Source organism: Ahaetulla prasina, chromosome 3 (assembly GCF_028640845.1).
Source record: "Ahaetulla prasina isolate Xishuangbanna chromosome 3, ASM2864084v1, whole genome shotgun sequence".
Classification (NCBI taxonomy): Eukaryota; Metazoa; Chordata; class Lepidosauria; order Squamata; family Colubridae; genus Ahaetulla; species Ahaetulla prasina.
In genome coordinates, this window is record NC_080541.1 from 134,688,314 (window position 1) to 134,695,720 (window position 7,407).

Genomic DNA, 7,407 nt, shown 5'->3' on the forward strand with positions numbered 1-7,407 from the left:
GCGTGGCAGGGGAAGGATACTGCAAAATCCCCATTCCCATCCCACTCTGGGACCAGCCAGAGGTGCTCAAAATTTCAGCTACCGGTTCTCCAGAACCTGTCAGAACCTGCTGGATTTCACCCCTGGCCAATTGTTTCCTTGACTTTTTTCTTGTTTTTAACATGTTGGAAGAAGTTATTTTTTACTTTTGTCGCTAGCCTTTGTTCATTGTGAGCCTTAGCTTTCCTCACTTCATTTTTACAGGCTTGGGCTATTTGCTGATATTCTGCCTTAGTTATTTGCCCCCCTTTCCACTTTTTATACTTGTCCTGTTTGTCTTTCAATTTGTCAGATAGTTCTTTATGCATCCATGCTGGTTTCTTTTGAGATCTATTATTTTTCTTCTTCATTGGTATTGTTCTAGACTGGGCTTTTATAATCTCACTTTTCAAAATTTCCAAGCTTCTTAAGTTGTTTTCCCCTTGAGGATTTTCATCCATGGAATCCTTCTCAAGCTCTCTCTAATTCATCTCACGGGTTTATTATTTATTTATTGACATTTATTATGTCAACATTTATAGAAACTTCAAGTTTGCAGATATCCAGTTCCTCTCTTAAATTACTCTGGAGTTTAACAATCTTTTATATATATATATATTAAAAAGTTTTACAAATTTTTTTACCCATATATCCCCTCCTCCTCCCACCAACCTTCAGCCTTTCCCCTCCCCCCTTCACTCAATCCCCCCGACTTCCCAGAGCAATATACAGGGTATAATATCTAACAATCATAAGCTAGAATACACAAACTATCCATAGACTCCCATCCACCCCTTAGAACCTTAACTCCCCTTCTCCATAATAAAGAAAAAGAAAAAAAAGAAAGAAGAAAATATACAGTATATTCTATTCATTCATAGGCTATTTGATAGTTCTTAATCCAATATTTGTTTTAAAAATAGTCAGTCCATCTTCTCCTTTCCAATATACATCTTTCTTGTGAATAGTCTTTCTGGTATGCTGAGATTTCTGCCATCTCCAGTAAGTTCACAGCTTTTAGCGTCCAGTCTTCAATGATAGGCAAATGTTCCATCTTCCAATATTGCGCCGCTGGTAATCTAGCTACTAATATTTAATTTAAAATCAGTTTACGCCCTTAAACATTATCTTCTTCTTCAAAATATTTTGTATAATCCACCAAATTTATATATCCACCATATATAATAATACATAGTATCAGCCCAGCCAGATTTCCAACATTTAAATTATAGTTTCAAATACATACATGCCAGTATTTAGAATCTAGATATCATCTCTAAGACATTTTACAAAATTTTCCTCTTAAATTTTTAACTTATATAAATTTAACATTTAACCCAATTTCCCCTTTTACCATACAATCCTTAACTAATTCCATTTCTAATTCTATTTTTATCAACACCTTATATAACCCCAATCAATTTTTATCCAGAATAACTTAGTTTTTAACAAATCCACCATATATAATCAAATAACATTGCATTTAAATTCCAGATCATCTACAAAACATTTTATAAAACTTAACTAATTCCATTCCTCATTCTATTTTTATCAACACCTTATATTCCCAAATCAAATAACATTACTACAAATACTTCTTCAAAATTTAAACACATACACAATACTTTTTAAATATATTTAAAAATTCCAGTTATGATTTACTCTTTCCCATAAAAAGAAACTCTTTTCGCTTGATATTGCTGCTACTTTACTCTTTGTTCTTTTCGTTTAATATCTATTCGAATCAATCTTTGCTCATTTAAATCCCCTACTTTTTCCAGTGTTTCTTCTTCAGCAATTGCCATCCCAACTTTAAATTTTGTGTGCTTTACTTCCTTCCCCCGCTTTTTTCCAATCTCTACTTCGCTTCCCATCTTAACTTCTAGCAGTGGTGGACTTCCAGCCTTTAATACATTAGTATATAAATCTCTTGCTTTAAAAACTGTGTTAAGACGATATTTTCCTCCTTTATAATTTACTGTTAGTCCGCATCTGCATCTGACAATTTCAGCTTTTTTACCTTTTAAAAAATGCTTTTAAAAGTAAAAAAAAAGCCTTTGATGATCAGGCAACTCAGCTGGGATTTGTCAGAGTCTTTTTTTTAACCATTTAAAAGCTTTTCTTTACAACCTATTCAGCTGAATAGGTTGTAAAAAAAATACTTTTAAAAGTAAAAAAAAGGCTCTGACGATTGCGTGGCTCAGCTGGGCATGGGTGGGGCAGCGATTTTTGCTACTGGTTCTCCGAACCACCTGCCACCATTGCTACAGGACCGGCCGATCCGGCCCGAGCCGGGAGCATTTCATCCCTGATCTAAAAGGATGGCTTGAGACCAATTGACTCACAGTTCAAACAGCAAACACATAACTTTTGGGGTTTTCCACATTGTCATAGCAACTGCCCTCCAGCACCCCATTCTAATATTATTTCAACCCCACACCAATGTTATTTCAACATGTCTATTTTTATACACAATGTTACATATAGTTCCCCATTTTCCACAGTACCAGCTCCTCGCATCCTGAAATATAAGGAACTATGGTATGGGAAAAGAGGAACCACACACCAAAACACTAATGTAAGTTATCATTTCATCAGATGCACATTTTGATTACAAATTTTCTTAATACTTTATACTTGCAGCAGTTAATTAATGTCAATATTGAACCCATCCCAGACCCCCCAAACACTACTGGCTAGAAGGGCATGCAAAGGGTACATCAACACCAGTGAAATTGCAGTTTTCCATTACAAACATATTAATATTAAATATAATAAACCTTGACCAGAAATCACCAGTCATCAATAGGAATTAATCAAAAATTTAGGCATACAGAATGATTATTTTTTTCCTCACAGTACAAAATAATATCAACTCCCAGGGGCTAGAAGAACAGAGAAGATAAGACAGTGCCTCCTTATCACAAGGATACAAGATCTACCCTTCCCCTCTTACTAACCAGAATTCCTTTTTATAGGGAAAATATGATTTCACATTTTATTTTTATTTTTCGCTTTTTTGTCTCTTAGAGAAAATATGGTGTCAACATTTTAAATTATTTTCTTGAATTCAAAATTCTCATTTTCATAGGTATTTATAAGAAGTATTCTTTGCTGCCAATTCCCTCTACCTGTTGTGGCTCGTCCTCCCTCCTCTCCTCAGCCAGGCCCCTCCCGTCTCTTCCCGGATCTGCTATCTGAGTCTGATAATGAAGATGAACGGCCTGTCATGCCTCCAGCCCCCGGCCCTGGCCCCATGCCCAGACAGGATGTCAGGAATGAACAAACAAACCTCACTGATGTGGTGTGTGTTCCTTTGGCTCAGCCATCAGAGGAAGACAGCCACGGATTGGAATTGCTCGGGCCTACGCCTTCTGACCCCTCCCTTTCTCAAACAGCAGAAAACAATTCAAAGTGGGAAGATCCTCGCTTCCGGAGATCTGAGAGGTGACGTCAGTAGAAGGAAGGGAGGGGCAGGCCTGGATAAGTGCTGAGTTATGGAGCCATACCCCACAGCCTATATAAAGGACCTGCTTGAGTCAAGCAACTTTGAGTCAAGCAAAGTCTCATTTAGTTTGCTGAAGTCACAACTTGGATTCCTGCCTGCCCTGAGAAATCTGAAAGGAATTTGACAAAGCTGCAGAGGCTTTGTGGCCATGCTTGATACAGACTTCCTAGATCCGGTTGTTGGAGGGGGAGTGGGACACAACACTACCTTTTCTCTGAAGAAAACAATATTATTATCTGTCTTATGCAACTTGAATTGAGTCAAAAAGACCCCCTTGACATTTTTAAAAAATGTAAACAGTGTTTATCTCTTCCAGGTTCTGTAGAAGGCAGAGGGAATGGCCTTCGTGGACAAGAAGAAGAGTCATTACCAAAGGAGCTGTCGGATTAGAGGAGCCTGAAACCAGGCCCAGAAAATAATTTGAAGGAATGTCTCAGACAAGCCCCTTTCTAATTCACATGAAGATAAAAGGAGGGAGAGGGAAGCACATGTAAACTTCCCTAAGGATTTCCCTGGTTTAGAACAATTGCAGAAAATCAAAGTGTTCAGAATTTATTTTATTTTATTTTATTTATTTATTTTGTCACAACAGTATATATAAGCATAAGCATGAAAATAACTATATAATATATAAGCATATAAATGAGCATAAGTATGTAATAACTATATTAATTGGATATAATGAAAGGAATCAATAGGACAGGAATGGTAGGCACGTTTTGTGCTCTTATGCACGCCCCTTATAGACATCAGAGACATCTCTTTTGAGTTTGTTAAATATTTTGGGCTAGTGAACCGCTAGTGATAAAAACTAAAAAAAAAAAAAGTTGCCATGCCCATCCAGTCACAAGACACCCCCCAAACCAAGCCATACTGACCAAGCCACGGCCACAGAACCGGTAGCAAATATTTTTGCATTTCACCACGGATTTCAGGTGTTTTTTAAACCATAGATTGAAAAACTCTTAAAATGTATAAAAACTGAGTGAGCTCATCTAAGCTTTCTCCCTCTCCATTATCTGAAGGGAACTTCTTAGCTCAAGATTTTTTGAGAAGCATCCATCTTCTTCCTTTTAGGAAGGAATGTTCATAAGAGCACCAGCGTGCTTACCATCCCAGTCCTAATGTTTCCTTTAGTTGCATTCTTTTTTTAAAAAAATTTTTTATTTACATTTATATCCCGCCCTTCTCCAAAGACTCAGGGCGGCTTACAGTGTGTAAGGCAATAGTCTCATTCTATTTGTATATTTACAAAGTCAATTTATTGCCCCCCCAACAATCTGGGTCCTCATTTTACCTACCTTATAAAGGATGGAAGGCTGAGTCAACCTTGGATCTGGGGGGACTAGAACCTGCAGTAATTGCAGGCAGCTGTGTTTTAATAACAGGATTCTTACAGCCTGAGCCACACCGCGGCCACATAATTCATTTTATGTATTCAATTCATGCTTATATATATTATTTAATATGCATTTGACAAAATAAATAAATAAATAAATAAATGTCAGTATAATTATCTTATATCAGTTATTTTTTAAAAGACTGAGCTAATTTGGGCATACCCATCCAGCTTCCTAAAAGAGTGATTCTATCCAAAGTGGGAGAAGAAAAAGCAGCTGCTTAGGCAGTGATGTAAACTGCAAATACCTGAAAATTGGAATATTCTATTTGTATGCTGCTAATAAAAATGGCAAGGAAGGAAGGAAGGAAGGAAGGAAGGAAGGAAGGAAGGAAGGAAGGAAGGAAGGATGGAAGGAAGGAAGGAAGGAAGGAAGGAAGGAAGGAAGGAAGGAAGGAAGGAAGGAAGGAAGGAAGGAAGGAAGGAAGGAAGGAAGGAAGGCAAAATGTACATATATGAATGCAATATGAATAGTCCATTTTTCCACTTATGCAAGTAATTCTAAATCAGGGGTGTCAAACTCACGTCATCATGGCGGCGTCATGTGATGTATCAGGACTTTTCCCCCCTTCACTAAACTGAGTGTGAGTGTGGCTGGCCAGTGCATGACACAACTGGCTCACAGGCCGGGAGTTTGATAGCCCTGCTCTAAATGGTCTGAAATATGGGTGTGGCTGATAATCTTTTAGATTGAAATTCAACTTTATTTTCATCTTCAGAATATGTTCTGTACCATTCCTCCTACCTCAGCTATATTTTATTGCATCTCAAATCTTCTTCCCTTGTTATTTGAGGAACTGCAAAAGGGCATAAATCAAATGCTAATTTTACTCTGAATAATTTGTTTGAGAATGGGATCACTGTTTAGATATTAAAAAAATCTATATTGCAATAGGGCAAGGTTAGAGAATTCAGTAAATCAGTTTATTCTCTTTTGTCTCTCCCTCCACATTTTACGTTACTCTTAGAACTGTTATTAGTTATTAACTAAACTGCCTGACTCACTTAAACTTCTTTTAAGCAAAACAATATTATAAATATATGAAATAGAAGGAAAGCTATTTTAGATTACCTTTTACATATATTTACTAATTTATTCACAGTAAATGTTCATTAGATATGTTAGGTTATCCAACTCCTAAAATACTCTGTGTTATTTACAATATATCCAATATAGAAGTTTTAAAAGAGCTAAAACAACATGAGTGCTTGAACCAAAACTGCATTCTCACTGTTTAGGAAAATTACTCAACAGGGATTCTAATCCAAGAATATTCTAACCCTAAACCTGATAACAAAGCAAAAAAAAGAAAAAATAATTGCTACCAACCTGCCTTCCATTGAGGACCTGTATACTGCAAGAATGAAGAAGAGGGCCGTGAAAATATTTATAGATCCCTCACATCCAGGACATAAACTGTTTCAACTCCTACCCTCAAAATGACGCTATAGAACACTGCACACCCGAACAACTAGACACAAGAACAGTTTTTTCCCGAAGGCCATCACTCTGCTAAACAAATATTTCCCTCAACACTGTCAAACTATTTACTAAATCTGCACTACTATTAATCTTCTCATCATTCCCATCATCAATCTCTTTCCACTTATGACTGTATGACTGTAACTTTGTTGCTGGCAATCCTTATGATTTATATTGATATATTGACCATCATTTGTGTTGTAAATGTTGTACCTTGATGAAGGTATCTTTTCTTTTATGTACACTGAGAGCATATGCACCAAGACAAATTCCTTATGTATCCAATCACACTTGGCCAATAAAAAATTCAATTCTATTCTATTCTATTCTATTCTATTCTATTCTATTCTATTCTATTCATTGCAATGGAAAATCTTTCTTATACAAAGACCAGGTTTGGTCAATTGCTGCTATGATATGGTTGAAGGTTAGAGTTAAGGTTTTTTAAATTTTTTAATTTTCTGGGTTTCAAAAGCATTTTTGCTCCCTATAGATTTAAACATTAAGGATTTAAGAAAAAACCTACTGATTGTGGGAAAATTGGCTTCTTACAGATTTCTTATTACACAACCCTAGAATCTTTCAAGCTAATAAATATTATTTAGATATTTTTGAATGAGTTTATATAGAATAGAATATATATGGTTCCCAACTCGTGGTCATCCAATGACAGAAGTTAGTTATTCAATCAACAAATAATGAATAATTCAGTCAATGAATGAATGAATGATGATTAGTGTGCTCTGTGTTCCTCATGGGAAGATATAATAAAATGAGAAAAAGATCTAATGTGAGAAAAAAAAACTTGTTTGGCTCTGCTTCATTATGACGCATCCAAAATCTTTTGTCTGAAACTACTGAAAATATTGTCTCCCCCCCTCCTCCTCCTCCTCCCTCTTCTCCCTTTCCTCTTTTTCTTCCTCTTCTTCTTCCTCCCTTTCCTCTTTTTCTTCCTCCCTCCCTCTTCCAAAATCAATCTAGTAGGAAAAATACACAATG

The 7,407-nt window shown here is 36.2% G+C and overlaps 1 protein-coding gene across 7 annotated transcripts in view; it reads right to left on the reverse strand.

Annotated features, from left to right (window-relative positions):
- LOC131194826 (complement factor H-like) overlaps nt 1-7,407 on the reverse strand; it is a 117,088-nt gene that overhangs the window by 40,483 nt on the left and 69,198 nt on the right. For 2 of the 7 annotated variants that reach the window (XM_058176309.1, XM_058176308.1), the window contains exon 1: nt 3,311-3,669. The exons of 1 other annotated variant lie outside the window; for it this stretch is intronic. The gene's annotated coding sequence lies outside the window, so the exon portion shown is untranslated. Of the gene's footprint in view, nt 1-3,310; nt 3,670-7,407 lie in introns of those variants that run through there. 4 more of the 7 variants (XM_058176310.1, XM_058176306.1, XM_058176313.1 and 1 more) reach the window with 3 other exon arrangements.